The following is an 8,358-nucleotide window of genomic DNA, read 5'->3' as shown; positions in this document are numbered from 1 at the left end:
TACAAAGGAGTATTATACAGAGATGGCCTTTCCACAACCATGTCTACTGCTTTAAGGTGGTGGGTAATGGGGGAGAGTCTTTGAATTCCTTGAGGTGAAAGCCTCGAAGATGTCTCTTGGGGTAGGCTCTCCTAGGCTTCAGTTTAATGATCACTTGCATGCTTCCCATTGGCTTAGACCTGAGGTCAATATCATGGAGGTCTGGTTGAAAAGCAGATCCCTCTCAGGTATTATTAATTAACAAACTGCCCAATCCAAGGGTGAAAGTCATATCAGCTCCTATTTTGAGTGAAAAAAAAAAATCTCTTCCTAAAGGAGCAGTGGGGGATTCAGGAACCACTTAAAATTGATATGAAAATGAAGAGCGACTCCCAAGCACAGGAATGGGGGGTGGGGGGCAGAAAAGCAGCCATACTGACGCATTTTCCCAAGGCCAGCTGGTTGGCTAATTATGTCAAGATCTTAATAAGAAGCCAAAATTTGTAGGGTGCTGAGTCTCTCCCTGTGGGCTTTCTTTAGGGTTACAACGGTGAAAAACAATCCTCAATGTGTCAGAAAGCTTAATCCCTGGTGATGCCCTCAATGAACTTAGAGCTTTATTGTATGCTGTGGTTAAAGTTCAGGAAGTAATACAAATTTCATGATACAGTACAGAGAGAAGATAATTTCAAGAAGAAAGCTGGATTTGATGATCCGAGAGAAAGTTAAAGCTCAACATGATTTCTAGTTTCTTAGAAGTAACACTAAAATTTCTGGAACCAACATTGAGGTTGTGTATTTACAGGCAAGAACTAGATCATACCAGTCTAGTATCATAATGGTAATAAATACATATTCTTGCACTAGTATCTATGTTGTTGTGCTTGGGTGCCATTAAGTTGATTCTGATTCAAACTGACTTTATATACAACAGAATGAAACACTGCCTGGTCTAAGGCCATCCTTACAATGATCTTATGTTGAAGCCCATTGTTGCAGCCACTGAGCTAATCCATTGCATTAAAGGTCTGCCTCTTTTTCAACCCTATTACTTTACAAAGCATGGCTTCATTCTCCAGGGACTGGTCTCTCCTCACCAGTCAAAAGAACTTGAAATAATGTTGGGCCATCCTTTCCTCTAAGAGCACTTTGGCTGTAGTTCTTCTGAGACAGATGTTTGTTTGTTGGGGGTAGCCCATGGTACTTTCATTATCTTTCACTAGAGCCATAATTCAAATGCAAAATTTCTTCTGCAGTCTTCCTTATTCAATGCCCAACTTTCACAAATATATAAGGCAATTGAAAATATCATGGCTTGGATCAAGGACAGCTTAGTCCTAAAGGTAACAGCTTGCTTTTCAGCACTTTAAAAAGACCTTATGCAACAGATTTACCAAATCTACATCTTTTTTTACCCTTAACTGTTGCTTTCATGAACATTATTGTAGACATAAGCAATGAAATCCTAGAAAACTTCAATCTTTCCTCCATTTACCCTGTTACCCATTGCTTCTGTTGTCAGGATTTTACTAAATATAGTGATGTACTAAAGCCTCTCAGTTTATGATCACTTGTGTTTTGCTGTGATGCTGCTGGAAATTGTGTCACTGGGTTTTCAAATGCCAGTGGGGCCAGCCAAAGGGAGCAGTGGTCAGCATAGTTTGCAGAGTAAGAATGGACTACAGAGAAAGAAACAGACTACAAAGAAGCTGTCCTCTTTGGAGGAATTATCCACTGAAAACCTTATTGGTAACACTGAACCAATTCCAGATACTTATAACCTCATGAATAGGAGCTGAACATTGTCAGAAGAAGTGCCAGAATGAGCCCCTCAGATCAGAAAGCAACCAAAATATGACCAGGAAAGAGCTGTCTTCTCAAAGGAGAATCAGTCATAATGACTTGGATGGAATAAAACCTGGTGGAGTAAAGCCTTTGGGGCCTTCATTTGTTGATGGTACATGACTGAAAATGAGAAGATATAGCTGCAAATATCAATTAATTATTGGAACTTGGGATGTCTGAAATACTAAAGGAAAAGGAAAACTTGTAAACAATGAGGTGGAATGCATAAAGACCAGCATTCTAGGTGTTAGTGAGTTGAACTGGACTGCTACTGCCCTTTTGAATAAGAAGATCATATAGTGGACAATGCTGGGAAAGACGGAGTCTAGAAAAATAGCATCACATTCATTAAAAAGGACGTTATAAAATCTATCTTGCAGCACAATATGATACTCTCTATCTGCATATAAGGTCACTATAACTATTATTCAAATTACCTATATCTAATGTGTTGTGTTAACCACTCAAGTTGGAATCCACAATTAACGTTCATGGATTCAACAGTCAAATGATCAAAGGACACAGATTTAGTAAATCTGCTACACACGACCTCTTTTAAATATTGAAGAGCAAGGATGTTACTTAGAGCACTAACTTGTGCCTGACCCAACCCATGATAGTATTTCCAATTGCCTCATCTGTTTTGAAAGTTGGATATTTGATAAGGAAGACTGAAGAAGAATTTATTTATTTGAATTGTGGTGTTGGCAAAGAATATGGAAAGTACCATGGATTGCCAATAAGCAAAAAAAAAATCTGTCTTGGGAATATAGCCAGGATGTTCCTTAGAAGTTGACATGGATAGAGTTTGTCTCACATACTTTGGACGTGTTATGAAGACCAGTGCCTGGGAAAGGACATTAGGCTTGACAGAGAGGCAGGGTGAATGGAGAAGAGCCTGGACGAGATAGATTAATACCATGGCTGCAACAATGGCCTCAAACATACGAACAATCATGAAGTGATGCACAATGAGGTGGTGCTTGGTTTTATTGTACTTGGGGGACTAATTTGAAACCAACTCTAGAGGACATACCAACAATATTTTGCAACCTGGGAAAACAGTGACCTTTTCATTTTCAGTTGACTTTTTACTTTAGTTAACATGTTGACTGGACATTATATATATATATATAATGTCTACCTTAGCCAAAGGTAAGTGTGATGATGTCCATGAAGGAATTACAAGTTATCAAAAAAGTTAAAAGCAAAATTTAATATAACTTGCTTAAATTTTAAAAAAACCTTAAATTTACTCCATAATATCCTCACCACTCAAACTTTGGGGAGGATGGGCTCAAGCAGGGGGGTCGGCTGAAGCAACCCCAGCAGCTGGGCGAGGACGGTAAAGGGCAGTCAGATACTATCAACTCCAGTTGCTGCGCTCTGACTTGAAAACTATATTGATATATAAATTTGGTGCATTAGCTTTTAGGCTGTATTTTGTTTGTTTGCTTGCTTTTTCCTTCCAGAGAGAGGAGGGTAACCTCTTGATGGGACCGCTCTGGTATTTGCTGAGGAGATCTTCCCTTCTTCTAACTGGCAATCATATCCCAAACTTTGACTCTCGCTCACTGCAGTCAAGTCTAGCTCATGTAGTGTGTAAATAAAAAGGGCTTCCCCTAAAATATGTGTGATCATGTAGAATAATAATTATTGTGAATGCTATAAAACATAAGTCATATTATAATTTTATAAGTTGATTTTTTAAGTGAGTTTTAATTATATAGTTTCATTTATCAAACCGGGTCATTTGTGGGACTGATTTAGAGACATTAAAATTTAATTGAACAAGAGAAGACAACTTTGCACCATAGAATGAGTGGTCTGATTATTTTCAAATAGTTGATTAATATAATTACTTTAATTAATGGCTGGATTCCCATTCAGGCCCAATAGAAACTAGTGTAAGTGCAAAAAGATAAAATGCAAGGCTCAACCATAGCTTTTTGTACTGCCAGCACGTTCTGCGTTGGATGGTGACACACTCACTGCTATCAAGTCAATGATGGCCATAACCACCCTAGAGGACAAGGTAGAATGGCCCACTTTTAGTTTCAAACACTGGAACTGTTCACAGGAGCAGAAAACCTTGTCTTTCTCCCTAGAAGTTGCTGGTAGTTTTGAACTGTTGACCTTGCATGTGTCAGCTCAATACATAATCACCCTGCCTCCAGGGCTCCCATGTGATACACATCGTGAAAAAATGCCTTTGTCTCTGCAATTCAATCACTTCAATTATTGTATACTTTCATAAAACTAATAAAATCTCTATTAAATATTAAAGTGAATTTCCAAGACAACTTAATTTCTGTTTGGATGCTCATATCATTAAATGCACTAAAGAAAATAAAAATTTCATAACATTTACCTTCACCTTAGCACTCATAGTGCCAAATTATAAATAACTATAGAATCTGCAAAATAAAAACTACACAAATATATTCACAATAATGTTAAAGAGCCTGAGTTTCAGAAAATGCCATATGCAGTCACTTCTACATTAGCTATTTGAAATATTTAAGGATAAACAGACTACTTATTCTATAGTGCAAAGTAGTCTTCTATTGTTTAACTTAGTTTCTGTCCTAACACAATCAATCATTACTTACATTAAAAATTCAGTAATATAATGAATTTCAAATATAACAGCTATTCATGAATTCTCAGATACCTTTGGATCTCAGCCTTAAGACTGATGTTTCTATTTCTACATTCTAATTATCACCATAGTTGACACTACAGACAGCTTGTGGTGAAATTTTGAAAGCCAAAAAATCTGCTCATGGCTTCCATCCTAAATTAATTTGGGTGTGCAAAATATGTAATACTATAATTCCCAAGTGAATTTTGGAATCTTATGTCACTATTTAAAAATTCACATGTTTCTACATTTTCAGAATCTGAGATGATAAAATTTACTATGAGTCAATAACACATAGTTGTTAAATCATTTTTTCCCATTTGAAAATGCATTACAAGTGACATTCCATTTACGTCCATATTAGAATGCTAAAATGAATATTAGTATTTACATATATCTAACATTCATATATAGTACATTATGTGGTATATCAACTTTAAATATTTATACTTCAATTTATTTACATATTTATAATGGTCACTGAAATGTAATTAAACATCCTATTCTTTTTTAAATTTATTATTAATTGGGAGTTAATACATACATCATATCTTTCCATAGTTCAATCACATCAAGTAGAATTGTACAATTACTAAAATAATTAGTTATCAAACATTCTTTTTCTTCCTGGACATTTTGATATTGTCCTCCTTTTCACCCACCACCCACCTGCACCCACCATACCCCTCCCCAAACCCTCTGCTCCTTGCTGTCCCTATAGGGTCATCAAGCCTGGGTGTTATATACCAAAAACCCTATGGCATAACGTCAAGATGGTGAGCCCTAAGAACACGGCACCTATGAGGTCCACCCTAATATGAATGAACAGAACAGAACAAAAGTGCAGCAAATGTTGAAAACCAGATCAGCTCCAGCATGTATCAGAGGGGGTTCAACTGACCAAGTTTACACACCCAGATACATAACACATCTTACATGTATTCAATGTTTATTTTTCACCATTTGTTTTTAATATGATAAACTGGTACATAGAAGCTTCATGTGATCATTGATTCTTCGTATAGTATGTGCTCTAGGAATCCTTTGAACTTATTTCCAAGTGAAATTTTGACTGATATTCACTATGGAACACAGTGCTTCATTACAATAATAAGAATTAGAACTCATATTAATGTAACTTTTGTTGTATTCTTGGATCGTTATTCTAAAGAGAAAGCCAATTTAAATATTAAGTGACCAAAAATAGTACAATAAACACAAGTAGTTAGAATGAATGCGCTTTATATTTAAGTGATTCATCGTATCTGTAGCTGGTGAAGCATAATGCCACAAATACCAATCACAGTTTAATAAAAAGGTAAACGGGTAACAGAAAGGCACAAACTGAACCACGGATTTTTTTTTTTTTGCTTTATAATACCAATTGTATATTTGCCTAAAATATGAATAAGTTCCCTTTTTTCTGAGCCACTATCTTAGTTATCTAGTGTTGTTACTTCAAAAAATATGCTATGGGTTTTAAAAGGACACACAGCTTTATTTCCTCATAATTTAGAATAACAATCTAAACGTAATGTGCTAGTTCTAGGAAATATGCTTTCTTCTCCTGGTAAAAATGATTGCATTGGTCTCTCTAGTATTTTTGTGAGTGTTTCTTGGTGATCTGGATAGGGCAGCTATCTTTTTCTTTGTTTTCCCTATTTGCTTCTTTGCGTGATTTTCTCCTTCTATATCTCAAAATGAAGTGTAATTAAGGTACACCCTGCACTGATATGGCCTCATTGGCGCAACACAGAACAGCTTACTAGCAAATGAGATTACATGTACAGATATAAGGGCTAAAATGCCAACATATAACTTTGGGAGACTTAAGGCAATCCATAACAAAACAAAACAAAAATCCCATTCCATTCTGAGTCCTAGAGTCCATTCTGATATTTTTATAAGCTATGTAGACTTCTTGATGTCTTCTTAATACTATAATTACTTGTGTCCACTACTTGCCAGAAATTGTAGAGATTGGAGACAAGTTAGTATGATTCCTGTCAGTCAATAGAGATTCTGTGTATGGGGCTCTTGTGAGGTGTCCAGTTATTCCGTTAGTTATCCAGTCCACTCTGACTCACTCAGTCCTTACCTTGGAGTAGAATATAATAAAATAATGCCTGTTTTTAGACTAGCCTCACAATCGTAGAAATGTTTGATCTCATTCTTTCAACCATTATATTAACCCTTCCCGGGTTTCTCTTGGTTGCATTGACTTTTTTATTCTACCAAGTAGGCAACAAAATTTGCATTCAACTGAAAATAGAATTGACAGAATACCAGCTAAAATGTTTCCACAAATAGGTGTGGCATTGAGACTTCTCACACTTTTATGCCAAAAATTTTGAAAGGGAACATCCTGGTCAACCAATTGGAAGTGATCCATAATCCTTCTCATCTCAAAGAAAGACAACCAAACAAAATGTAGAGATTATAAGGCAGCATCATTATCACATATGAGAAACACTTTGCTAATCCAAAAATGGTTGCACTAGTATATCAAAAGGAAACTGCCAGAAATTAAAGCATATTCAGAAATGTAGAAGATACAACATTTCTGACATCAGAAAGATCTGAACTGAAAGGAGAGATTACAGAAACTTGTTTACTTGTGCTTCATTGGCTATGCAAAGGGTTTTCATTGTTTGCATTATACAAAATATTGGATAATATTGTGTAGAATAAGAATTCCAGAACACATAGTTATGGAATCTATACAGAAACCATGAGGGAGACAAAAGAGGAAGGCAAAAATAAATGGTTTAAGATCAGGAAAGATGTGTGTCAGGTTTCTATCTTTCCTCATACTTAATCAATCTGTATGCTGAGCAGATAATCCAAAAAGGAGACACACTCATTACCAATCTATGACCGATGATACATCCTTACTTCCTGAATATAGACAAACCACTCATGAAGATCAAAGATTTCAGTCTTCAATATCGATGTACACCTCAACTTAAAGGAAACCAAAATCTTCACAATTAGACCAAGAGGCATACCATGATAAATGAAGAAAAGATTGAAGTTGTCAAGAATTTCATTTTACTTGGAGTTAAACTAATTCTTAAGGAAGAGTCAGGAAATCATATCGCCTTGAGCAATTGAAGAAAATTTAGTTAAAAGAACAAAAGTAAATAGGTCACTTTGAAACTAAGATGTGCCTGACGAAAGGCATGGTATTTTTAATCAGCTCATATGCATGTGATTCTGGGTAATGAATAAGGAAGACTGAAGATTTAATGCATTTGAATTATGGTGAATTATGGTGTTAGTAAAGCATATTAATTATATCATGGAAAAAAAAATTATATCATGGATTGCCAGAGCAAAAAGAAAATCTATTGTGGAAGAAGTACAACCAGAAAACTTTAAGAAGGATGGACAGCAAGCCTCCATTTCATGTCCTTTGTACATATCAGGAGGCGGCATCAGCTCCTGGAAGAGGGCATCATGCTGGTAAAGCAGAAAGTCATCAAAAAGAAGAAAGTCAAAGAGGCTGCAGCAGAAGGCTGTCACATAGGAATGATGTGACGTCACTAGGAATCAGAACTCACTCGAGGGCACCTAATAATAAAAGCATCTCACCCAAACTTGGAAGTTTGTATCCGACTCTAAAAGGAGGGGCTGACAATCCAGTTCTATATAGGGCCTGACAATATTGGTCTCTAGGATTTAAGCCCACTGAATAGTCAACAGAGGGCAATTCTACTCTGACACACATGGGGTGGCCATGATTTGGAATAAACTCAAGGGCACTGGATTATATAAAGAGGATTCAAAATTTGTGGAAAAATGAAAATAAGACAATGGCATTTTTTTCATGAACTTTTGAAGCATCCTCGTATATGCAACACCTGATAAACTATAAAGCCCCGAAGACA

This window comes from Echinops telfairi, unplaced genomic scaffold (genome assembly GCF_000313985.2).
Source record: "Echinops telfairi isolate 266 unplaced genomic scaffold, ASM31398v2 ScPeMD7_5927;HRSCAF=6808, whole genome shotgun sequence".
NCBI classification, from domain to species: Eukaryota; Metazoa; Chordata; class Mammalia; order Afrosoricida; family Tenrecidae; genus Echinops; species Echinops telfairi.
Note: the sequence above shows the minus strand (reverse complement) of the source record.